Here is a 25,494-nt window from a genome sequence, read left to right on the forward strand (position 1 = left end):
CAAGGAAGATTTATCAAAGAGTTATATGCACTCCTATGTTAATTGCAGCACTATTCCCAATAGTCAAGATTTGAAAGTCACCTAAAAGTCCATCAACAGACAATGGATAAAGAAAACATGGCACATATACACAATGGTGTACTATTCAGCCATAAGAAAGAATGAGATCCTGTCATTTGTATCAACATGGAACTGGAGGTTATTGTGTTAAGTGACGCAAGCCAGGCAGAGAAAGACAAACTTTGCATATTCTCACTTATTTTCTAGAGCTAAAAATTAAAACAATTGAATTCACGGAGATAGAGAGTACAATGATGGTTATCAGAGGCCTAGAAGGGTAGTTGGCGGGGGGAGAGGTGATGGTTAATGGGTACAAAATAATAGTTAGAAAGAATGAATAAAATCTAGTACTTGATTGCACAATATTCAATAATAATTTAGTTGTTACATTTTAAGATAACTAAAAGTGTATAATTGGATTATATTCAATGTGAAGGATAAATGCTTGAGGTGATGAATATCTTATTTACCCTGATGTAATTATTACACACTTTATATCTGTATCACAATATCCCATATACTCCATTAATATATACACCTGCTATGTACCAACAAAAATTAAAAATTAAAAAAAAAGAAAAGAAATAAGCTAAACACGTTTGGTACAGTGGCTCACACTGGCAATCCTTGCTCTTTAGGAGGTCAACATGGGAGCATCACTGGAGGGTAGGAGTTCAAGACCAGCCTGGGTAACATAGCAAGACCCTCTAAAAATATATTAAAAATCAGCCAATTGTGGCAGTGCATGCTTGTAGTCCTAGCTACTCAGGAGGCTGAGGCAGGAGGCTGTAGTCCTAGCTACTCAGGATCTCTTGAGCCTAGGAGTTCATGGCTTCAGTGAGCTATCATTGCACCACTGCACTCCAGCCTGGGCAACAGTGCAAGACACTCCCTCTTTAAAAGTAAAGAAGAAATGAACTAAATGGAAATAAGATTTAATCAAATACAATTATTAGTTATATTTGCTTAGTAAAACAAATAAACTAACAAAAGGCAACATTTATTAGTAAAGTGTTTACAATCTCACAGCTACATGATTACAAGTTTTCATTAACCATTGCAATAATCATTAAAATGAGTAAAATTTCCCTCCAAGTTATAGTCAATAAATAAAAAGTGAAAGGCTGATTATTGAGGCCTCAGAAACTATACCAATTTCCCAATCTAAAAAAAAGGGATGTTGCTAAGATATGCTGTGGATCTCATTTTTTTATATGTACATCTTGAGCAATGAAGCTCCCTTTAGAGTAATATGAGTGACTGTGCTCTGTGAGTTGACACGCTCTACCCAACTCCCAGCTGATTTCATTTACCTAAGTGAGTAAAATCCTAACAGCACAAAAGAGATCAGATAGAGAGTACCCTGTTAGTAGATGTTTTTTTCTATTTGAAGTATTCGATGGTCAGAAAGCATAATCCAGGAATCCTCCAAAGCACAATGTGGTAAGCTGAAAAAGCAGTCCCTACTCAGCATCATCTGACAAATCACTGTCTAGTTCCCCCAATGACAACTGAAATGAACACAAGTTATGTAAATGGGAAGAAATTAAGAAATTAGTTTTTGAAGAACAGAAAAGAAATGTAACCTGTCTGAAAGAATGTCAGCCTGAACTGCTGGGGATTTGAGGCTGTCATTTCTGGCAGGGAAAAATATCCATATTGAAAAAAATATTTGTGAAAGTAGTGGAAGGAATCAAATACTTCAATTGTTTTAAGTAGGGAAATAAACCTTCTATTCCATGTCATGGAACTGTAGGTCACAGGGCAGGGAACGCATGCAATCAGATGGCATCAGGTGGTGAATTCCTATTCACTAACTGGGCCACCTTTGATAGGTCATGTCTCCTCCACCCAGTCTCAGTTTTATCATCTGTAATGTCCTGTTTGAATTCTATTTAATACTCCATTACAAGTATAAATTGTCAAGGAAAATTTCTTTCAGTTCTTGAGAGACTAATGAAGAGGGTTCAAGTTGAGGAATTGTCCATTATCTCAAATAAAGCTCAGAAACTTTGAAGAAACCAACTGCCTTTGATCTTTCTCCCAATAATAATAAAGCCTTTAAATTTTCAGGCTTCTTTTCCCATGCAATACAATGTGGAGTCTGCAAAAGAACATAGTCAGTAATCTTCAGAGTTGAGATCTGACAGGGATACTCTTGTTTCTTGAGCAAAGTGTATCTAAGCTCCTCTGAGCCCTCTTCTTGACTCGGCCTCAAGCTTGGCCTAGAAACATGTAAAAAAAGAAAGAAAAAAAAAAGAAAAAGGAAAAAAGAAAAGAAAAGAAAAACTCACTTAGGTTCTAATAGCTCAGGGCCACATCTCTGGAAGGACCCTGGTTCACTTAAATGTCTACCTAAGAAAACTGAAGGCTGCAAAAAGAATTTACAGTTTACGGCCTTACGGCTGGGCATGGTGGCTCACGCCTGTAATCTCAGCACTTTGGGAGACCGAGGCAGGCGGATCATGAGGTCCGAAGTTTGAGACCAGCCTGGCCAGCAAGATGAAACCCCATCTCTACTAAACAAACAGAAAATTAGCTGGGTGTGGTGGTGCATGCCTGTAGTCCTAGCTACTTGGGAGGCTGAGGCAGGAGAATTGCTTGAACCTGGCAGGTGGAGGTTGCAGTGAGCCAAGATTGCACCACTGCACTCCAGCCTGGGCAACAGAGCGAGACTCCATCTCGAAAAAAAAAAAAAAAAGAATTTACAGTTTACTGTTTGTGCCAGCCCACACCTGAAGATAGGGCCTCTGTTTTCTCATCTCCTGGGAGAGCAGGAGCCAAATTTCAGTAAGTGCCAGTTAATAAACCCAGATGGGTTTCACACAGAACAAGCCTCCATTCCTGCTTTTTTAACTTTTCGCTTTCCTGACTCCATGGATCCCCAGCTCACCCTCCTCTCAACTGCCTTCTTCTCCCTGACAAACATCCAGTCACCTGTGCATAAATCAGAGTTCAGTTCAGTTTGTGCTGAACTCTTTTCCCTATTGCAATGAATATTTCTGATAAAAATTTGTCCTTAATCACTTTAGCTAGTGACTGGCTTTGTTTGACAGGCCTTAAATGATGCCCTTATTCTGAGGCTTTGGCAGCACTTGGTATAATTGTGGAAAGCATTTCTACTTCTTTGAGGGTAAGCCACTTTTCACAAACATAGTACAGTACCAATTGATATCAGAAAAATGCACAGGACTTGAAGACACATTTTCTTTCCATTGGTTTCCTGTATTAATTATTTCAAGCTCATCAGTGCTCTGTGGGGCAATAGGAAATATTTCACCAAACCTAAAATCATGTAAAAATGGCTTCCTTCTGATGTTGCTTTTCCATCTCGTGAAATGGAAATTGCAAAGGAAGATTCATCAAACTCTCATTAATGGGCACTCTGGAGCTCTGGCTATGCTGGGATAAACAGCATTGGCTCAAATAAAGTATAAACCTAATGGCTTTCAAAATGAAAACTAATGAATCTGAGTGGGATAGTGATCAGAATAAGGAAGTAAGGCCAATAACATTTCTGGGTAACTTGCCATGAGCCAAGCACTGTCTTACAAAGTTTACATATATCTTCTCATTAATCTTTAAACATCTCTAAAGAAGAAACTAACCCTAATCCTACTTTGCAAGTTAAAAAATAAAAAAAACCAACAACTTAAATTTGAAGAGCTTGAATAATTTGCAAATGCCCATACACTGGTAAATAGCAATGAGGGATGTGGATTTGAGCCTGGGACTGTCTGACTCCAAAGCACTTCCACGTGACCAACTCGTCCTACTGCAGTGACACAGCACAAGACACTTATTTCCTTATCTTCTTAAAGCAACTGGAGTCTTTGATTCCTTCCAGTTTCCACAAAGGTTTTTTCAATACAGATTTTCCCTGCCAGAAATTGGTCTCAGATCCCCAACAGTTCAGTCTGAGATCCTTTCAGACAGGTCAAATTCCATTTTTTTAATTCTCCAAAACACTAATTTTTTAGTTTCCTCCCATTTCAAACAATTTATGTTCATTTTAGTTGGAGAATCTGGAGGGAGGGAGTTGTCTGACGGTACTGAGTAGGGACAGTCATTGGGGAGGATTTAGGGACAGGAATAGGGAGATGAAGGGGAATGTTAGGATGAAGGGGGCAGGTTAGGGGTATGGAGAAGGAAGCCTGCAGGGCTGGGCTGTGGAAGGAGGGCTAGTGATGGACCACGTTCCCAGCACAGACATTCGCATTGTGCAGTCACTGCTCAGGCCCCTGAGAGCTGAAGCTGCAGCATTCATTAGTGACTGGTGAACAGAGGGTGCTACAGGTATAGTTGCAGGGAAATATGGATTCTTAAATCTCCATGGGAATATTCTTGCAGAACCAAAGGAAGAGTCCATATGGGAATTGAAAGAAGATGGAGTTAGAGGACAATCTATAAAGAGGAGGAATTTCAGGGATGATGACCCAGCTCTTGTGGGTGAGGCTGTGCAATGTGAGTTTTATGATCTTTTTCACCAGGTCAGGGTATTCTTGGGGCAATGCAGACAATCTGCAATCTTAGGATTGTATTTTTGAGGGGGGTCTCTGAGACAATTGCTTTTAGGGCTGGGGCCCATCATAATGAGCCTTTCTTCTTTATATTGTCTAGTCATTCCCTAAATTAGCTGAAGTCTGTAAGTCAATTATAATGCAGCAGTTAGATTTGAATATAAATTCCACGACTGAAATGTAAGAGTGCAATCTGCTTTAAGTTACACATTTCAAAAAGGTTTGTGACTCATTGGTAACAAAGATGTGAGAGGTGGGAGGAATCCTGTGGCTAAAGACCTGATCACCTCCATCAAAATTCTCTACACTAGTTGGCCTCATAGCAAGGGTACATTGACAATCTCTCTAGGACAGCACAGATATCCTTGTATGCCCCTGGTCCATGCTACTGTTCCAGTACCTGCTGAGACCCAGGGGCAGAAGCACTATCTCCCCTCCTCCAAAAGAATGCTGAAGGACCTGTCTTCTTTGAGAGCCTACTGGCTGCCACAACTGCAGTATCTCCAGGGGCATGAACCTGGAATGATGAGCAACTGCAACCCTCCACTCTCCTGTTGTGCTGGGGATCTCCCTAGCCTCCCCTCTGGTCTACGGAGCTGACATTAGGCTTAGATTTTATTCTACTCACACTCTGTGTGTTTGCAATCTTGATGGATGGCTCACTCATATAGAGAAAGGAACTTGCTCCTAGTTCCACTTGTAGAACTAGAAAGTTCCTGGTTAATCTATATAGCAGAAGAGATAATGCATACAAAATAACTCGCACAATAATCTGAAGTTATTACAATGTTTTAATTTTTATGTATTTTTTATTGTGTTATACATTGTTAATTACTATACTACTATCAGATGTGTGCATAAATATGTATACTCTATTAATCAAATATTACATGCTAACTTTCTTAAGGGAACTATATATTCGTGTTGGGAATTGAAAGAAGACAGGAGTTAGGGGACAATATTATGAAACTGTAATAGGTGTGAGGATGAAACAGAAAAGATAGGGCACAAGCCAATTCTAGCATGTTCTTTTTAACAGATATTCTGGGAGGTGTGGGATAGAAAATTACTATAAGAATGCAATCTCTCCTCAGCTAGTGACCTGAGAATCTAGTGGAAGCATGTACTGTTATGGTTGCTGCAGATGAGCATTACATACCATAAATAAGGACATAAAGTTACTTCAGTTTTAGTTTTCACACTATTACCAATACATTAACCTCTGCAGTGCCCTCATTTCTTGCTTATTTGGCAACAGTTTTACCTGCAATTTCATTCACATCAATCTAAGACCTGCCAGATATTTCTTGAAGCTTCTGAGATATATTACAGCCAGAAGATGTGTCAAAATGGGCTTCTGTACTGGGGACAAACATACTAGCTTCTTTATCAGATCCTATTCATTTTGATTGTTGCATTGTGCGCCAGTGGCAAAAAATGGGTTAAAGTGATTTTTTTTTCTGCTGAGCCATTTTTTTCATATGTTCAACAGTGCAGCAAAAGTTAATTCATTCTAAAGCACATGGCTTTCCAGCAACATTGTCAATATTATAATGTTCCTTTGCAGCTCTGGCCTAGCCAGTTTATTAGATGAAGGGAAAATACAGATGGGCTGACAAGCATGGCTATATTTTGTTGTTGTGGAAAAAAACTATCAAAGAACTTTTATGAATCATTTTCTTTATTCCAGTATATAGGCCTCTGCTAAAATTCAGAAGTTAGTGCTTTTTATTATTTTTTTTGCCCATCCCCTTTCTATTAGCTGAGCTGTTTATAGATCTTTAAAACAGGATAGAGTATTTTATTTTTGCTTCGAGGCAGGCAAAAAGGAAGCCTACCAATTATTCTTGTTTTAACTTCAGTGAAATCTCTTTTTTTTAAGAAGAGAGTTCAATATGATTTCTTTAGAAAATGCCCTCCCACCGATATAGTTACATGCAAGGCAGAGAAAATGTCTGCTGTTTTTTACAACAGGAAATGAAACAATCTCATAGTTCCTGAATGATTACAGAGAAAATACTAAAAGGGCATACGTTATAATCTGTGATGTCTGCATCATAACAAGCTCAGCCAGTATCTCCATAGATGATAGACAGCTTGCCACATGCTGGTGTTAGGGAAATTGTGGTGCCATCTTTGTTGCCTCCAGCTGGGCAGAGGGCAATGACACACAGGGTCTTGTACAGAGGAAGGGAGTTAAAATCAAAATCAGCTCACCCCGATAAACTTCCAGAAACTTCCAGCTGGTCAGCATAACTATTCTTTATTGGTAATACCTTCCACAATGCAGGTTCTTACCCTTTACTCAACATGGCATTAAATAATGTAACAGTGACTCCAACTTAAAATACATTATCTACTTATTTTATTTCGTATTGCACTTTGTGCTCTGGCCAAGCCCTTTTCTAGCTGGGATCCCGGTGGGGTAGCAAGTTGGTGCTCTTTCTGTCTCAAAATTAGGTCAGATATCAAAGTCTTTCAAATGGGAAATTCTCCCTTTTCTTTCATCTTCTTTAAGGGCCAGGCAGACTGGAAGTCAGCCACTGAGATATCCCATTGTGCCTATATAAGAAATGTTTAGACATTCTCCATATTGCTATAAATAGAAAGAAGTTAAGGTACTTTGTTTTGTATAAAGTGACTGCCTATACCGGATAGAAATAAATAATTATATACTTCTCAATAAGTGTCAAGCATGATGGGATGTAAAGTATGTAGGCTTTAGAGTAGGAAAGGCTCAGGTTGAAGTCCCAGCTCTACCATTTACTATTTTTGTGACCTTGGGTAAGATACTGAATCTCTTTGAGCTGTTTTCCTAACACGTAATTGGATCTAAAAATAATGACCTTATAAGGTTTTAAAACTATTAAATGACACAGTGAATATAAATTGCTTCCTATACAGTAAGTAAGGCTCCTTCCTTCCTATTACATCAAGGCTCCACACTGCCCCTTTAACTTAAGACAGGGAATACTAGATTTTTGTAAAGTGGAAAATAGTTTTGTGTTCTTGACGAAGGCTGAAATCAATGAAAGAAAGAAAATAGCAAGGAAATGTAAAGGAGAAGTACAAGAAAATAGAAGAAGTGAAAATGAAAAAGAGAAGATGAAAAGGAAGTTACCGCTAAGCTCCAGTGAAACCTGACTCAATTCTGGGATATTTACAATAATGATGACTAAGCCTTTTAATATATGCCACTGTGAAGCCAAGATTCACATACAGCAACATTTAATTTAGAAAGTAGGGAAATGCTACAATCTGGATAGGTATATACCAAGCTATCTCAAAAAAAATTTATTTCCACATATAAAATTTGAATAAATCTATTTTAATGAAGCCTTCAATTGTCCTTTCCTAGATTAAACCATATGTAATTTAAGATTTTCAATATACTCTATTTAAAAACATCTTTAAAAATCTCTGTAAGGTAACTCCCTAAGGTATCACACAATTTCTGGGCACCCACAATTGAAGTGTGATTCAAATTAGTCCTCAAGTTGTTCAAATAAAAATCTATGGGCTGAAAGTATCACAGTTTGAGGAGATATGCAAATTTTGAAAGTTACTTATATCTTTGAGATATGCATGAAAAAATGGATTAAAATGTGAAATTTGAATGAATAGGTTTAAATTAACCAGTGAGCTTCTCTAATCCTGAGGGTAAGTCAAAATTATTGAGAAGATAAAATATTTTTTGTTGAAATCTGGTGGTCCTGCCAGCAACCTTCCTGAAAGTGATGCTCCAGGAAATGGTATTATTCCTGAGCGTAATACCATTCGAGACCTGAGTGTGCTGCTTGATTTAAATTAACTTCTAACTGGCTCCACAACCATTGTCATCTCTCTCCCCTCTACCCCCAGATTTTGCCGTAACTTCATAATCAGAATATTCAGTGATAGTATCTTCAATCTGCAATTCTTTTCCCTAAAGCACTGACATCTAGGAAATAGTTGTCACTACTTCCATTTAACCAACACAGGAATTGTTATGATGGAGTGATCCTCCTGACTTGGGCACCAGGACACTTCGTTCTAGCCCTACCCCACCTTTGGAGGTATGTCACTTAACCTCACTGGCCCTCGTCTCAGAGTCAAGGGCTTGATTAGCTCATCTCCAAGGTCCTTTTCTGGTCAATCATCCAATGATTCTATAATGTACTTGCTAAGTGGTGTGCCTAATCACACAATTACTCAGTGGTCCTCCTGAACTGGAAGTGAATGATCACTTATCAGGGGCATTGTAGAGGGTATTCGTGAATTAGCCAGAGGTCAGATTATAACCTCTGAAGTCCCTTCCAACTGTAATTCTGCTCCTGCATCTGGGTCAGCTGACTTCTGGCCCAATGCACTATCCATCAGAAGGACATTACCTCCTCTTGGAAGCAGCCAATTTCTAGTTCATTAATAGAGAGATCGTAAGCATTAAAAGCAGGCTGTGTGAGTGAATGATAAATATAAACCATTGCCAACTTGTCTTCTTACTAAAATAATTGCATATGGAATTCTTTTCATCCCATTGTAAAATAATTCTTGCCATGAGAAATAAAGAGAAAATAGAGGCATTATTTTGGTGCCCCCAAGTGGGGAACTCTGATGGCTGCAGTCAAATTACACCTTTCTCAGGCTTAGGGGCATCCCGTACCACTTAAATGGGATTGTTGGTCCTTTCTAACTTCCCCTGACTATCTTTGTTCTACAAGGTCTTCTGGAGATTTTCCTTCTCAGCTTAGACAGACTGAAGTTATCTTTAAAAAAAAAAGAGTAGCCATTCTGAATATCTCCGAGAGTCTGGGTTCTTTTGAAGGATTCCAATTGACTTAAATGTGTTCCAATGAATCCAACCTGATCTGTGGGGCAAGCCCTCGGCTATTCATTTGAGTCTGTATGTAATATGGGTCTTTGAACTATTTCGTTTTTCTTCCATTTAGAATAATGAGCTAATAGAATAGTTATCTGTTGGAATAGTTAAGTCCCAATCCACACTCTGCTTTCCACAGCATGCATTCCAGAGGCAGAGATTCAGGACTAGAGCAATCTGACAAAACTATGACTTCTTTTTTGCTGCAGATTTATTAGCATTTGAGAATACTGGTTGTATAAACAGATACTCTGATGTCATTTTGTCACAATAGCCAATGACCAGAAATAGGTAGCACTGTACAGCTAACTATAGCTCCTTTGAATAATAGGGTTTTATTTAAGAATGAGGCATGTCTTTCTATCCATTTTTCCAGTGACACTCAGTACTTCTGACCTTCATTTGAACCAAGTTTTCGGCAAATACAATCTGTATACATTACTTTAAACAATTTTTTTTTTTTTTTTACTTCACAAGACACTGTTCTGGATTAAAAGGTTCTGGGAAGGCTTTATGGAAACAGATTTCAATTGAGAGGAGAAAAAGGAGGTAAAAAGAGAAAAGGAATTTCAAAGTTAGTATACTATATAAGCAACCATAGCAGAAAAAGTTGAGAGATTTGTTTGAGGAACAGTGAGTTTTGCTGAAGCAAAATACTGGAAACTATAAATAACTGAAGATGTTAATTGAGATGAAAGTATGAATCATGAGCCATGAAACAAAAATTCAGGCTTTGATTTCTTAGGCTAATAATGTTAATGTTTATCCCGTAGGCCAGAAATGAACATAGTTAGCATACGTTGCATCTCTTTCTGCATTTGTTCTTCTCAGACTACGGCAGCTATCACTAAATGATGATCATATTCTTTCCTACTAAGCCTTAATGGGACCTCAGAATCCTTCATAATACTTTATTCTAGACAGCAATTACCATTATTTAGGGTTAATTCAAAAGATAAAACCAGCTTAACCACTTTCCACTAATCTAGACAATGAAAATGGGAAGATCAATATATTTTAAGGCAGGATGAAAAATCAATTGAGGTAATTGGTTGGGAAGAGGCTTATTCTTCTAACCTAGGAGAGATGAAAGGCTGTTCTCATTTAGTTCAATGAACAAACACTTATTGAGTGCCCACTGTGTGCTAAGTAGTGCGGCAGGGGCTGGGACCTGGTAAGAAGTATGATAATGGCAGTGAATGAACTAATTGAAAATTTGTGTTTGAGAGCCTGGAACGATCACAATAGGAACTCAAGGGAAAAACTGATCTGGAAGGAAAAGAAGGGTAAGTTATGTTGGGAATAAATGAGTTTTTCTTGGGAGACTGTACAAAAAGAAATCCTATGAATCAGATTTAATTATAAATACACATTTACAAGGCAGGAAAATAATAGAGATCCCATGAAGAAAACAAAAAATTGCTGTTCATAAAAATAAAATAAAGTGCAAGGATGGTCTAAAGTGCTGGGAAGCAAAATAGGAGAACTTAGAAAAGAAAGTTGTCAACAAGTAGGCGCAAGCTATTGGGATGAGATTGTGTTTGACAATCAGGAGATCATTGGTGACATGAAAAATTTTTAACAAAATAAAAAGTATATTTAGCTTGCAAGAGTATAAAGGAAACACAAGCACCAAAGAATTAGCGGGAATAAGTACCAGGATATCAAAGCATTTCGCAATAAAAGGAAATAAGGAATTAGATATTACCTTTTATGTGTGAAAATTTCCTGCAGAAATAGATGATAGTTGAGAACAGTCTATCATCTCACCTGTAGATTAGAACAACAAGCCTCTTCCCAACCAATTATCTCAATGGACTTTTCATTCTGCCTTAAAAGATATTGATCTTCCCATTTTCATTGTCTAGATTACTAGAAAGTGGTTAACTGGTTTTATCTTTTGAATCAACCCTAAAGAAGGGAGCATCAAAAAAAAAAGAGACTGCTAATTGCAACTAATCTTATTTTGACAGATAATACTGTATATTTATCTAAGTAAATTAATTAAATATCTTAGTTTATTTTACATTTTAACATCATAAGATAATCACTAAACTTTAATACTGAATACTTATATACAAAAAAAAATAGAGATGCCTGAATGTGTTGAAGGGAAAAAAGTAGATGCCAGCATAGAGAAGAAAGGATTGCAGATGTTGGGGAGAGGACAGTGGATAGAAGGAGCCAACGCCTAAGACGGTCTTGGAAGTTGAGATCAAGAACCTAAGTCAAATGTTGACAAGAAGAGCAAGAGAAATGTTCTTCCCTTCAAGGTGGGAAGTGAGGATGTGGAGATAGAAAGTAGAAAAATCAAATAGAAATACCAAAAGAGAAGGAAATATTGAAAGATTTCTACTTAATATACATAGTGAAATAGCAAATGTAATAATTTGCAGAAAGGAAAGAATATCACAGAATGCCTTCAAGCATTAGATTCAAGTGGAGAATATTTGGGTGAAATAGGAGAGAAAAATTTTCTTACATATTTACCAAATACTTTTGTGTGCCTATCATGTATCAAACAGAATGTTAGGTGCTGGGGATACAATAATAAGTGAAATTGTTATCGTCGCTACCCTCAAAAATCTTATGTTGCAGGAAGGTAGATTTTTAAAAAATACATTACAAATAAAATAATTGAGTTAGATTAGGTACTACAGGGATAACCAGGGACCGGATCACATAGGTTTTTGTATGCAATGGCAAAAATGTAGCTGTTACTCTACTTCAGTAGAAAGCCACTTGAGGGATTTAAGGGAAAAAAGTGATACGTTAAACTATTTACATGTTAAGAAAAAAAAATGTTTTTGCAGTATGGAGGATGAATTGGAGAGAAGCAACAGTGAAAGCAGTGGAGGCTGCAGGTGAAAGAAATTGGAGACCTGGACAAAAGTCATGGAGTGAAGATGGAGAAAAAAGGGGAGTCAACATATTTTTGGAGAGAAGATTGGCAGGACTTGCTGAAAGAATGAAGGTGGTGAGTGTGGGACAGATTTGCAGCCTAACTCCATGGGAGACAGAAGGTTGATGGGCCAGAGAGGAGATCTAGGTAATATTAAGGACGCCTTAAGTTTAAGATGTATGTGAGATCAACACATAGAGATAGCAAGCATGTGGTTCACTATGGAAGTTGCTCAGAGGATAGGTCTGAATAAAAGATGTAAATTAGAGATGAATGTACATGACCCAGTGGGAAGAATTAAGATCACCATGACAGAGTATGGAGAGAGAAGAGGAGAATGAGGGCCCAAGACCTTTCAACCTGTATTTGGGAGGTTGGTCATAGGAACTAATAGTTAAGCAAGTTATGTCTGCATCCAGAAGATCAGAGATAGAATCTGAGTTTTACCATTCAATGTCCTCATCATAAAATGAAGATAATCACAGAACCTACCTCATAGAGCTATCATTGAGGATCAGAGCTGCTGCACGTAAAATGCTCAGAACAATGCCCGGTTCATGTTAAAAATTTAATCAATCAATATTATTATTATTACTATCTGGAGATCAAGGAACAAAGAAAGAGACCATAAGGGAGACTGGACATCTTTGAAACTGTTTAAGGGTGAGTGAAGTCAGAGTTGGCAGTAATTGCTATCCTGGATACCTAGAAATTGCAAGAATATTCCTATTGATTGCAGAGTGGACAATTTATACTGCCTGGACCTTATGGAATGTAAATGCTGAATTTTTTCAAATGAAGAGAAAAGTCACTATTTATTACACATTGGTTGATCATCTTCTGTGTGCCAGACACTTGATTAGATGCTGGGAACAGAAAGACTCAGAAGAAAGGTCTCTAGCTTGGGTGAGTTTAAAATCTAATAAGGCAGGTAGAGCAGATATGTGTCCTTGGAGTGTTTTCCTATGGCTAGATTCAAATTAATATCAAGGCTGTGATAGGACTTCCTAACTTGGCTTTATATAAAATACAAGAATCATAAAAATAAAGATGACAAGAAGCTAAGTAAAGGCCCTCGAGAATTTACTGCAAAAATAGAGCAGCTCTTTTAACAAAAAACTAATAATAGCAAAACTTTAACATTAAAAAAATTTTCCATATCCCATGGTTACAAATTTTTATTTAAGATTTTACTCCTACTATATATCCAGCTATAATGGCTTTATTCTAGCTATTATATTCAATCCCAATACCCCAAGGTGTTTTTTACACTATAAAGCATCTTCCTGCATTATTAGAGTAAATTAGTTAGCAAAAGAATGAGATATTAATCCTGTAAAGGTCACATCATCCTGATTACAAGAAGCCAATAAAGTGGAATTCTTGCCTTTAATAGTTGAATGTCATAAGAGGGAGAATAGACAGCTTACATTTCCCTCTGTGGTGGAGAAATGTTTTTGTTCTCAAAATTGTGTTCCTCAAAGTGCTGCTGGTGTTTGTTTCCCAAGACAATGAAAGTGGCATGATTGTTGGAAAGGTTGCATTATCTGGGGGTGAAAAATCATATGGCCAGCCAGGAGGAAAACACTACTGCCTCTAACTCATCAGAAAATGCTTAACATTTACATAAATTTTTTTCAGGATTTTGATGAACATGAGTGTTCTTCTTTTTCAATTTGCAGAAAAGGTAACCAGGGAGAGAGAAGTAAACCTTTTATTTGTCCAATACCACAAACTAATGATGATCTGAGATCAGACCTATAGTCATTGGAGTCCCAATCCATTGCTGCTTCCAACTCACCTAATCAAATACAATTCTGCTATGCACTTAGCTTTCTTCATTTGTAATAAAAGCTGAAGACAACTGCATTTTTACTCTGTCTTATGAGCAGTTCATGAACATCATCATTAAAATGCTATGTTTAAATACAGCCTCTATGCACTAGGCTCAAGTCTAATTGTACAGGTACATTATTTCATTAAACTTTTGTAACAACCCTCTGGGGTGCATAGTAATGTTATCCTCATTTCTGAAATCTGATCACTGAGACAGTGTTTCACTTAAGGTCACACAGTTAGTAAATGGTAGAGCCAGGATTTGAACCCAAGAAGTATGGCACTAGAAGGTCAAAGTTCTTAACCAATCCATCACATTACATCGCTGTGGACTACACATATTATCTCCCTGTACAGGTGCCTATGCCAATACACTACACTCACCACTCTAAGCTCAAACAAAAGAAATAAGTGTCATTGAAAATCTTTGAAGATTAAAAGAAAATACATGGTTATAATTATGACACACAAGAATGCTGTAAATACAGATGCAGGAGGATTGTGAGAAGCTTTTCAGAGTCAGCCAACACTGTAACCAGATTATGAGTCTCAGGATGAGGCTTAGTGGTGATTCAGGATGACTAAGTCAGACAGCCCAAGTTTAATCCTGACTCCATCACTTGCTGTCGGAACTTGAACAGGTTATTTACCCTATCTGTGCCTCAGTTTCCCCATGTGGAAAAGGGAAAATTAGTAACAACTCTAACAATAACTTTTTTGTTGTCTTGCGAGGATTCCACTACATAATTCATATTTTTTTAAACTTAGAACTAAGTGTCTGGCACACAAGAAACCTTAAGGTTATGTTGTCTTCTACAATTACTATTATTAGGAGCAGGAGTTATAGGTGGAGAAGGAGTAGGAATAATAGTAGTAGGAGTCACACAACTACTGTCTATTTTCTTCAACATGAGAGTCTGTTCAACAGGACTGTCCCTAGTCCATCACCTCCAGTGTATTGGGTGCAGGTGGCAGGTACCACCTGACCATCTTCCACGGCCCCCGTCTGTGCTTAGCAACTTGTATCTACTCTACTGAAGATAAATGACTATATAGAAAGGCAAGTTTTGCTAAGAAGTTTTAGGCATCTTCCGTGATCAACTGCAGCATCTTCATTTTCCCTCAATTTCTCTTAGTTTGAGACAGTAATGTTGAATTATATCAGATGTCTACAATAACTCTTTTAGATCATTCATTCTACAATATTTATCAAGTTCCCATCATTTGTGTGAGGGGTAGGTGAGTGGTAAGGGGTGAAAAAGGGTTGAAAAAAAAAACCCTGCATCTTGCCTTATTGAGCTTTCAATCTTCTCTGTGATTTACAATTAGAGTAGGAGGATGCAAATTCTGCCCCTTACAGGGTGTTAGGTGGGTTGGAAATGGATGGAGACATACTAAGCTGTCACATTACTGGGGGACTCTATTGGCATTCAGAATTGCAAAGCATCCCTCAACATTAGAAAGGATTCTGCACACCAAGAAGAAGTCGCACACAAAATGCTAGCAGTGCTCTTTGAGAAACACTGAAATAAACTATGGAACACAGATTCAAGTTGATATAGCATTAGAGACCTACAAATAAAATACTAGGAAAATCAGATATAAAGGGTAACTGCTTGCTACGTAAGGCTGAAAATACTTTCTGCAGCAACCTGAATTTAAGCAGGGTCTTAAAGAATGTATAAAATTTGGATATTCAAGGAAGGGGATGAAGAAGACACATATGATTTTTGGATTCCTGACATTGTCTCATAACTAGGACAGTCATATAACTTGTCTTCCAAACTAGGACACTTTAAAGAAGAGCAGGGACAATTAATAATTAGCAACCAGGACAACTGGTACCAATTGCAATTGCCCAACAAACAGAGGCATAATTATCTACTGATAACACAAGCTAATGGTAAGGAAAAAAATATTTGCTTTACCCATGAGAACGGTAAGGCATTAGCATGGTACAAGGCTCATTCAGAAGATGTGGAACGCACCAAGATGAAATTCCTTTTTCAGGAGCATGAGAAGTACTGAGACAGGTGTCCCAAGACACCAGAACTGATTTCAATTTGTCAATACCAAGTGAAGATCTTTGGCAATTTATGTACTTCTTCTGGGTGACATTCTTTCATCAGTAAAATAAATCGGTAGAAATATGCAATCTCTGAAACCCTCCACAGCTGTGACACTGTAAGATTTTTCTTGCCAAGATAGTCAAAGACTTATCAAACCATTTTTTCTCTACCCTATGTAGGCTGACTCTTTTCCTCAACTTCCTACTTTTTTGTAACCAGTATGGGCTTTTCCATTCCATTTTTTTTTTTCTTTTAAGAGGCGGAGTCTCTCTCTGTCACCCAGGCTGGAGTGCAGTGGCGCGATCTAGGCTCACTGCAAGCTCCACCTTCCGGGTTCACGCCATTCTCCTGCCTCAGCCTCTGGAGTAGCTGGGACTACAGGTGCCCGCCACCGCGCCTGGCTAATTTTTTTTGTATTTTTAGTAGAGACGAGGTTTCACCGTGTTAGCCAGGATGGTCTCAATCTCCTGACCTTGTGATCCGCCCGCCTCGGCCTCCCAAAGTGCTGGGATTACAGGCGTGAGCCACCATGCCGGGCCTGGGCTTTTCCATTCTAAAGAAATATGTGCCTTCCTGAAAAATACTCTCATGTCCTGCAAAATTGCACCCTAAAAATCATTATTTGGGGCATAGAGTACACCTTCAAACCTATGCAATTTTATAACCAGAGCACTAACAAAAGCAGATTCTAATTCAGAAAAAAAATCATTGAATTTCTAATTTAAAATAATACTACAGACTTTACCTTAGATAAAAGTATTGAGAACTTGATTAAAAGGAGTGTGCAAAAGAGTGAAGTAAAATGCCTCTGGATCTGAGAAACTGCGCAACACGCACTTCCAAACAGAGCATGTGGTAAAACTGAGCAAAGAACAAATGCTAGGAAGGTCCCTGTGCACACCTGGAGCTCCTGCCTAGCATGCTTAGCTCCGCTGGGCTGGTGTATGTGGAGATTGGCTGGTATTATTTTGGTGACACATCATTAAAATGCTGGGGAAAAAATTGCTTCTGAACTAACACAATTTCCACATTATAATAACATGATTCTTCTATTTACTGACTATGAGCTAATTTTCACTACAGAGGCATGCACAGGAGTAGAGGAATTTATCTGTGCAGTCCCATTTATTCTAGTATATTAGCATTGAATTCATTTATTCATTCATTTGTTCATCCACGTGTACTGTATACCTGCAGTGTGCAAGGTGCAGTGATTGGGCTCCTGGGAAACAAAAAACATAAATCTAAATGATAATAAATTGTTATTTGTTCCGAAGCTTGATGGCCAGTTCGGTAATGAATTCCCAGGTCAGAATGTGTATCAACCAGAAAGACCGAGATTATTTTGAGCTGGACACAGGAGCAGTTATCTGGACTCTCACTGTCACATATGTAATATTCTGAAGTGGACTGAGGTACCTTTTTCCCTTTTTCTTGTTAAAGTCGTTCTCTCAGAAACTGATTTGTTTTGTGCTGCTTTCCATTCACATCACGATCCAATCAAACCACAGAATATAGGAAAGATCAAAGTAGTGCAGTCTAGCCATCTACAGTAATTCATAGAATATATGAGGCATTAAAATTTTCATTTCTCATTCTTGTAAGAAAGACTATAAAGGTAACCGAAAATGATGCAGAATATGAATTCATTCCTGAGACAATGATTGTAGCAAGAAGGGGGAAAGGCATAAACCAACAGACCCTCTTTTGCCTCAGTCTTAAGCCCTTTTTGAAAAACAATTCTTGCCTATGTCATTCACACTTTTACTTTTATCCTTGATCCCTTCAGCTCTTCTCCTATCTAAATGGTACCAAAAAAAAACCAGCCACGAAAACTTTTCAAGTATTGACTTCCTGCATTTTCATCCAAAACAATTTTGCAAGCATCCTCACAAACACAAGAAAAAAAATTCCAAGGTTGTGCCTAGCGGACTGAGAAACAATTGATTGAAAAAGGAAAACTTTCTCCAGACAGCAAGAAGGAAGGGTAGCATGTTAGTCTGCAGTATGCCACGTCATGAGTTTTACCCTCCATGTTGCATTTCTTTCTGTTTATTAACCATTTTTATTCCAGAATATGTTTTTAATTCCATATTTTTTGTTTAATGAAGTAAGTCTCAAACTAATGATTCACAGCAATTAAAATGGATATTTCACCCATTTTAACCAGGAGACTGTGGGACACAAACAATATAGGAAGAGGCGAGTGTGTAAAATTGCATATCTCAACCAGAGACCAAAGTAATGTGATCAGAAAATTTAAGTACAAAAAGGGTTTTTTTTTTAACCCTTTAAAAATGTTTCTATTAACATGCTCTCTTTCCACTGAAGAGGAAACTCAGGGAGAAAACATTTATGGACAAGTCCATAACATTAACCAAAAGTGTAATAAGGGCAAATAACCTTCTAAGAGAAAAGAAAACTTAGTTTATGAGTTTTTATTTTGCACCAAAAAGCTTCAAAATAAAAGGGGGGCTGATAATCTCTACACATCAATCTCTAAGCCACCCAGGGTGCTTGCACCTCCACATTGCACTGGCTGTGCCCCCATGGCAGTTGTGGGTGTCTGAGGCAGGTGACAAATGCAGGCACCTTGGACAACAGCTACCATGGTGCCCTGAAGCCCCTGACAGCCCAGAGTTACAATTAGACAGTGGGGGAACTTTGTCTTTGAGCCACCTATCCTCCTTTCAGTGGTTTTCCATCTGTGGTGGCAACTTCTCACGTGATCCATGAGCCTCCCAGGGCCCTCTGTAGATGGTGTATCCTGGCACAGTACAGAAGCTGGTAGTGGAAAACAATGCCCAAGAAGGGCATGGCTTCATGTTAGATGGATCTGGGTTCATATTCTGACCTCACCCCTTACCAACTGCATGAATTTAGACACGTTACTTTGTCTCTCCAACCACAGTGTCTTCATCTGTAAATGAGAATAATATAATTTAGTGCATGGAGTCTTTTGAGAATGAGATCAGATAATACACATGAAACATCAGGCTCAGATCGGTTACAGACGCAGACTCTGAAATGACTTGCGGTTCAAAGCCTGACTCTACCACTTCACTACTGGGTGGCTGGACGAGTGTCACTTCACTTCCTAGTGCCTTATCTCTGAAGGGAAGATTAGAAAAACACCTACTCATAGGGAGTAGCTGTTAAGTGCTCATCTTTTGTTTGTTGGCAAAAGTGCTTTGAAAAATGTCCAGCACATAATGAAAATTTGGCCTTATTTTACTCCATATTTTAAAGGTCGAGTACTCAGCTGCTAAGCATGATAGGTGGCACTAAGATAAGACCTAGCCAAAAAATAGGCCACGTAATAGTAACAAAAGAAAATATTTTCCCCCAGAGCAGAGGTTTGGTATAAATGTGGGGGAAAATCATGAACATGAAGTTTTGAAGTGCCGTGTGTTGTTGTTGGAGAAGACAGCAGTACTGAAGTAGGAGACAGGGTGTAAAATATGGCTCTGGAAATTGGCTTGTATTGGTGAAATTTAGTGAAGGAGCTGGAAGAAAAATGGGAAATTCTCGAGAAACTGGATACAAAAACAAAAGAAATCTAATAAAGTTGCTGCTATAGATCAGGCCCTCAGTGAGACTTCAGTGTAGTTCACAAACATTTACAGAAAAATTACTCTGTACTCAATAACAAGAGCGCTGAGCTGGGAGACAGGAATTCAAAACAGTAGCATACCAACGGGGCGGGGCAGTGGTAGAGATTTGCCCCAGCAAGGAAAAGTATGTTATTACTGACATTGTTTAGAATTGCCAGTGCATGATGATAATAAAAAGCTGGCCGGCTTTCAGTCACTGTTATTATTGTTTATAAATTCCCTACAGACAATTTACCCAGCACCCAGTGCAGGCTGCGTTCACCACCCCTCCCTTGGTCTCCCTCTGACATCAGGTGAGATATGCCTCTTCCCAAAAAGCATGCAGCATAATAAGAAACCATTAAGAAGAAATAATCATAAACAGTAAGTGAAAACCACACCATCTATTAATTATAAAAATAAATTCCAGTTGGTATAAATATTTAAATGTGTGCAATAAAATTTATTTAAAATTAAAAACAAAAATCAAATATAGAAGCTACGTGTAAAGTTTTATCTTACCGGTTGTTAAGCAGACTGCTCAAAAACCTAATAGCTAATCCTAAAAATCATTCACTGTTTATACAAAACTGTTACTTAAATGAGTATCCTGTATGTTTTCTGAAAAGCCTACCAATATGGCCAATGAACATTTCATTTACCTAATTTTTCTTCGGATGGTACTCTGTATCCAGTGCGGTTCTAAGCATTGCACCAGAGGCAGACTCACCATCAAGCTTCTGCTCGCTTCATTTGCACAGGTGCCCTCCCTCCCCACAAGGCCATCGGGTATCAAATGCCTTTGGAACATTTATATAAGTAAGATATTTTGGCTGCAGTTGGTTCAGACCACTGTTTCTCATCACTGACTTTCTTTCCATAATGCTGCCCCTCTGTATGGTGGTGTTGCAGTAGCTCTGGGCAATTTTGCAATTCTCCTGTGGGGAGGTTAGTTGGGAATACATTTAGTTTGCTTTTAGTAGGACATATTTTGCAGTCACTTTTGAGTATAGTTACATTCTTGTTAGCCAATTGGATGTAGGTATTTCTTCCGGGAATTCTCATGTCACTCTTTATGCTAATTCTTCCAACCAGAGTTTGTCTCATGATCCGAAAATGTCTGTGACTCTGCACACCGGAAATGTACGTGTAAAGGAGAAAAAATAAGGATAGAAATGCACAGAGCCAGAGGTTAGCATGTGAAAAATTCCTCCAAATTAGAAAACTCCCATATGAATGAAGCTTGATTGCTTTCCCCAAATTTGACAACAATTGTGAAAATTTACATGACTTTACCAATAACACTAATGAAGCAGAATAACTTTTCAATTTATTAAAACTAAAACAATTTTAATTAACCATGCTAGAGATTTTCATTTTCTGTTTCAATCTATTGAAAATTATATGACAAAATTATCACTTAATATTGATTAAACAGTATGCAACAAAACTTTGGGCAATTATTTAAGACATTAAATTTTGTGGTGTTTCAGTTGTAAGCTTCTTAAAAAGTGTAACCTGGTTATAATTTTTTCTTGTCATTCTAAATAAATACCAATTTTCATACCTCGTTTCATGTTTTTAAGAGGTACAGCCAAATTGTAGAAGCTCCAGGCCCCACAAAACCTGGATTTAACTCTGAAAACATTAGCAAACAAAACAGATTAAAAACCAATAAAAAAGAACTCACATAAAGTTTAAATTCTAGCATGGAAAACAGCTGATAAATAAAACATGTAAGTGAAGTAAACAATACATGGGATGGTGATAACTGCTGTGGAGAGAAAGAAAGGAGGGGTAGAGATGCAATTTTAAATAAAGCATCTCAATGAACTCCTCATTAGAAGGGAACATTTGAGCAAAGACTGAAGAGGATGAGGGAACGAGCCCTGTGGATATCTGGGGAAGAGGGAAACACACACAGGTACAATTGCTGAGCCTGGAGCATGTCTGTCTGTGAAGGCCAGTGTGGCAGGAGCATAGTTGGAGACGGTGTCAGAGAGGAGTGGGTGGATGCGGAGGAGATCGTAGGGCAGGCTTGTGGGCCCCTGTCAGTACAATGGTCTTTACCAAAAGTGAGACAATTAGGGAATTTTGAACAAAGAGATATGATAAGCCAATTTAAAATGGAAAAGAATAATTCTAGCTGCCAGATTGTGGAGAGGCAAGAACAAGAAAATTAGTTAGGTAGCAATTGATTAATTCAAGAGATGCTGGTGTTTTGCCAGAGTGGTAAGATGTGCCAGTCCGGGATCCATTTTGAAGGTAATGGCGACAGGTTTGATAAATGAGGTATTGTATTCTCCTCATACAATATGAGGAGAAAAGCAGAGTCAGAAATGACAGGTTGGTCATTGGCGTGAACGATGGATAGAGTTGCCATTTACTAAGATAAGAAAGACTGCTGGAAAAGTGCGCTTTGAAGAAAGACCAATATCATTATTTCCAAGGTGTCAGTTGGACATGCAGTGAAAAATATCAACTAAGCAGTTGACTATGTGAGTCTGGAATTCAAGGGAGAGATCTAGGTTGGAGATATACATTTGTAAGTCATTGGCATATAAAATTATGAAACTAGAAGAGATCAGGAAGGGAGTAAATGTCAGGAGTGAGAAACATTCTAAGCACTAAGCATGGAATGCTTTAAGTCTAAGAGGTCAGGAAGATGATGAGGAATCCACAAAGAAGACTGAGAAGGAGCTCCTGGTGAGGTGGGAAGGAGACCAAGAGAATATTTTTTCTGGGAAGCCTAATATAGAAAATATCTCACATAAAGCCAAATATTGCATGTTCTCACATATAAGTAGGAGCTCAACCATGAGTACACATGGACATACAGAGTGGAATAATAGACATTGGAGACTGCAAAAGTGGAGGTGGTTGGATGGGGTTGATGGTTGAAAAATTACCTGTTGGATACAATATTTCTTATTCGGGAAATGGGTACATTAAAAGCCCAGACCTCACCAGTACACAATATATGCATGAAAGAAGCCTGCACTCGGCTGGGCACGGTGGCTCACACCTGTAATCCCAGCACTTTGGGAGGCCAAGGTGGGCGGATCACGAGGTCAGGAGATCGAGACCATCCTGGCTAACATGGTGAAACCCCGTCTCTACTAAAAATACAAAAAATTAGCCAAGCTTGGTGGCTCCTGTAGTCCCAGCTACTCGGGAGGCTGAGGCAGGAGAATAGCATGAACCCGGGAGGGGGAGTTTGCAGTGAGCCAAGATCACACCGCTGTACTCCAGCCTGGGTGATACAGCCAGACCCCTTCTCAAAAAAAAAAAAGAAAGAAAGAAGCCTGCATTTGTACTCCCTCAAATATATAAAAATAATTTTTTTAAAAAAAGAAAGTGTTTCAAAAAGGAAGGAGACATTAACTTGTCAGAAGACGCTGACAACAGATTAAGACAAGGACTGACTGCCGACCTTTAGATTTGGCAAAATGGAAGCCACTGGTGGTCTTCCTAAAAGCAGTTTTTGTGGAATTGGGCAGTAGAAGGCCTGATTTGATTGATTTCAAAGCAGAATGGGAGGAATTAAAGAGAATGGGTACAGATTACTTATGGGGTCTTGCTGTAAATATGATCTAAGAAGTGAGGCTCTAAGTGGGTACAAAAGTGGGGCAAGGACAATATTTTTTACACAAATGATATATCAAAATGTTTGTTTGTTAATAGGAATAACCTAGTAGAGAGAGAGAAAACCTTATGATAAAAGAGAAGGAAGGAATGATTTTTACTAAAACTTAATCAGTATTATGTATCTGGCATTTATTTATTTATTTGAGTGCTTGCTATAAGGTGAAGTGCTATGTGCTTTGTTCACAAGGCAATTATATATTTCCAACAACAACTCTAGGAGCTAGATATTACTACCCTCATTTTATAAAGAAGAGCTTAGGCCGTGTTTCTGACATTACACAGACAATATGCAGCAGAGTAAAATATTTAATTTGGGTTTGTCTGATTCAGACTTGGTACCATTTCAAGTCTTCTTCATCTTTACTTTTCTGCAATAGCACAACAGGCATGTAGTAAATATTTAGTAGATATTCTGTGAATGTGTAACTGTATTAATGAATAAATAGTGAATACATATATACAGACATACATATATTCACACACAGACACATATACACCTATGCATACATACAGGATTGCAGCAGACAGGCATTTTGTGAGATAAAGAAGAAACAGGGAAGATTAGGGGTTGTTTTACTAGACTAGAAATTCCTCCCCTATGTCCTACGGAAGGTGCTAGAAGGAAGAAGTTAAAGAACGGTGGAAGTCTGGTATCCATTCCTTCGAAATCTCCCAACTGGGCGATGCTTCAACCAGTTAAAATATAAGCCTTTAGAAACAGACTTTCAACTGCTGATACTATTTCTCAAAATCTCAGGCAAGTAAACAGGAGATTTCTTGGTTAAGGGTATATTCCTTTGGTCCCATAAGATAGGCAATGATCCATTGACACAGACTTTGTGTTATAAACAGAAAAAACAAAAACTTCGTAACAAGACAAAGCATCTTCTCCATTAATGGGAATCTCATTCCTTTCCTCTCTGCCGTATATTTCTAAATAATGTAATTTCTGAATTCACAGGTATTGCATTTAAACAAATAAACTGGGATATATTACAATTTTCAGGACATTTTCCAGCAGAATAGTAAATGGATTTAAACATTGGTGAAATGCTGACCTTCAGTTAGCTGTTCATTACATTCTGCAAACACCAAGAATACCTTGTAATCCATGAGAAATTTGTGTAACTTGTAACATTTCAACATGAAAGTCACCCTCACAGTAAACACTAACTCTTTGTGAAGAAACACCATGCACCTTCTTACTTTTTATTACAAAGGATCATCATTTTTCAGGAGAAGTAATGAATATTTTCTGGTAACCCACTAACATTTTACTGCTGTGGTATGTTGAGCATATCAGTTTCTATACATTTTAAGATAATATATTTAGCTCTGAGTTGAACAAATTACATAGGCTTGGAGAGTCATTCTATTTTCTTTCCTCATTAAATTTTAGCTTCATTTATACTATCTCTGATATTAGCAATCATATTTTCAATAGAATTTTGAACAGCATTATTTCAATTTCAGTGCACAAACAAGTGATATAGCCATTCGTGGCTGCATTATAATCTCCTTAGCTTTAATTATTGTTCCTTAGAATACTGTGTCTTCCTAGTTTATAAGCTTTAAAATACATTCTCATGTTCAAGTCTAAAGCTGTTCCTTCTGGTAAGGATGGAAAAGGGCATACACATACATATCTTTCTTTTTTGAAACTGTACCTTATCATTTTATTGGTCATTGTATATAACCGTTTAGGTACTGGGATATGATACTGTAGGAGTATAAAATAAATACAATTTAGAAAGCCATAGATCTTAACATAAAGAAGCAAGTAAGATGAATATGAACTCATTAGAAAGTGTACCGACTCTGGAATAAAGCTCTGTTTTTGTTAAGTTTTGGATAGTATAGGAATATTCCTTTCTATTTGGGGCTCCTTTATGTAAAAGAGACACAGATCGCCTCAGTGATTATTAATGTCCTACAAAGAAAGTGAAATGGTTTGGCTGTGTCCCCACCAAAATCTCATGTTGAATTCCCACGTGTTGTGAGAAGGACC

At 37.9% G+C, this 25,494-nt stretch overlaps 1 long non-coding RNA gene across 1 annotated transcript in view; it reads right to left on the minus strand.

Moving 5' to 3' along the window:
- Positions 1 to 18,668: 18,668 nt before the first annotated feature.
- Positions 18,669 to 25,494, minus strand: part of LOC134810875 (uncharacterized) — a 29,333-nt gene continuing 22,507 nt past the window's right edge. The window contains exon 2 of the long non-coding RNA XR_010159581.1: positions 18,669 to 19,165. This is a non-coding gene — a long non-coding RNA (uncharacterized LOC134810875). The remainder of the gene's footprint in view (positions 19,166 to 25,494) is intronic.

Source organism: Pan troglodytes, chromosome 7 (genome assembly GCF_028858775.2).
Source record: "Pan troglodytes isolate AG18354 chromosome 7, NHGRI_mPanTro3-v2.0_pri, whole genome shotgun sequence".
Taxonomy (NCBI): Eukaryota; Metazoa; Chordata; class Mammalia; order Primates; family Hominidae; genus Pan; species Pan troglodytes.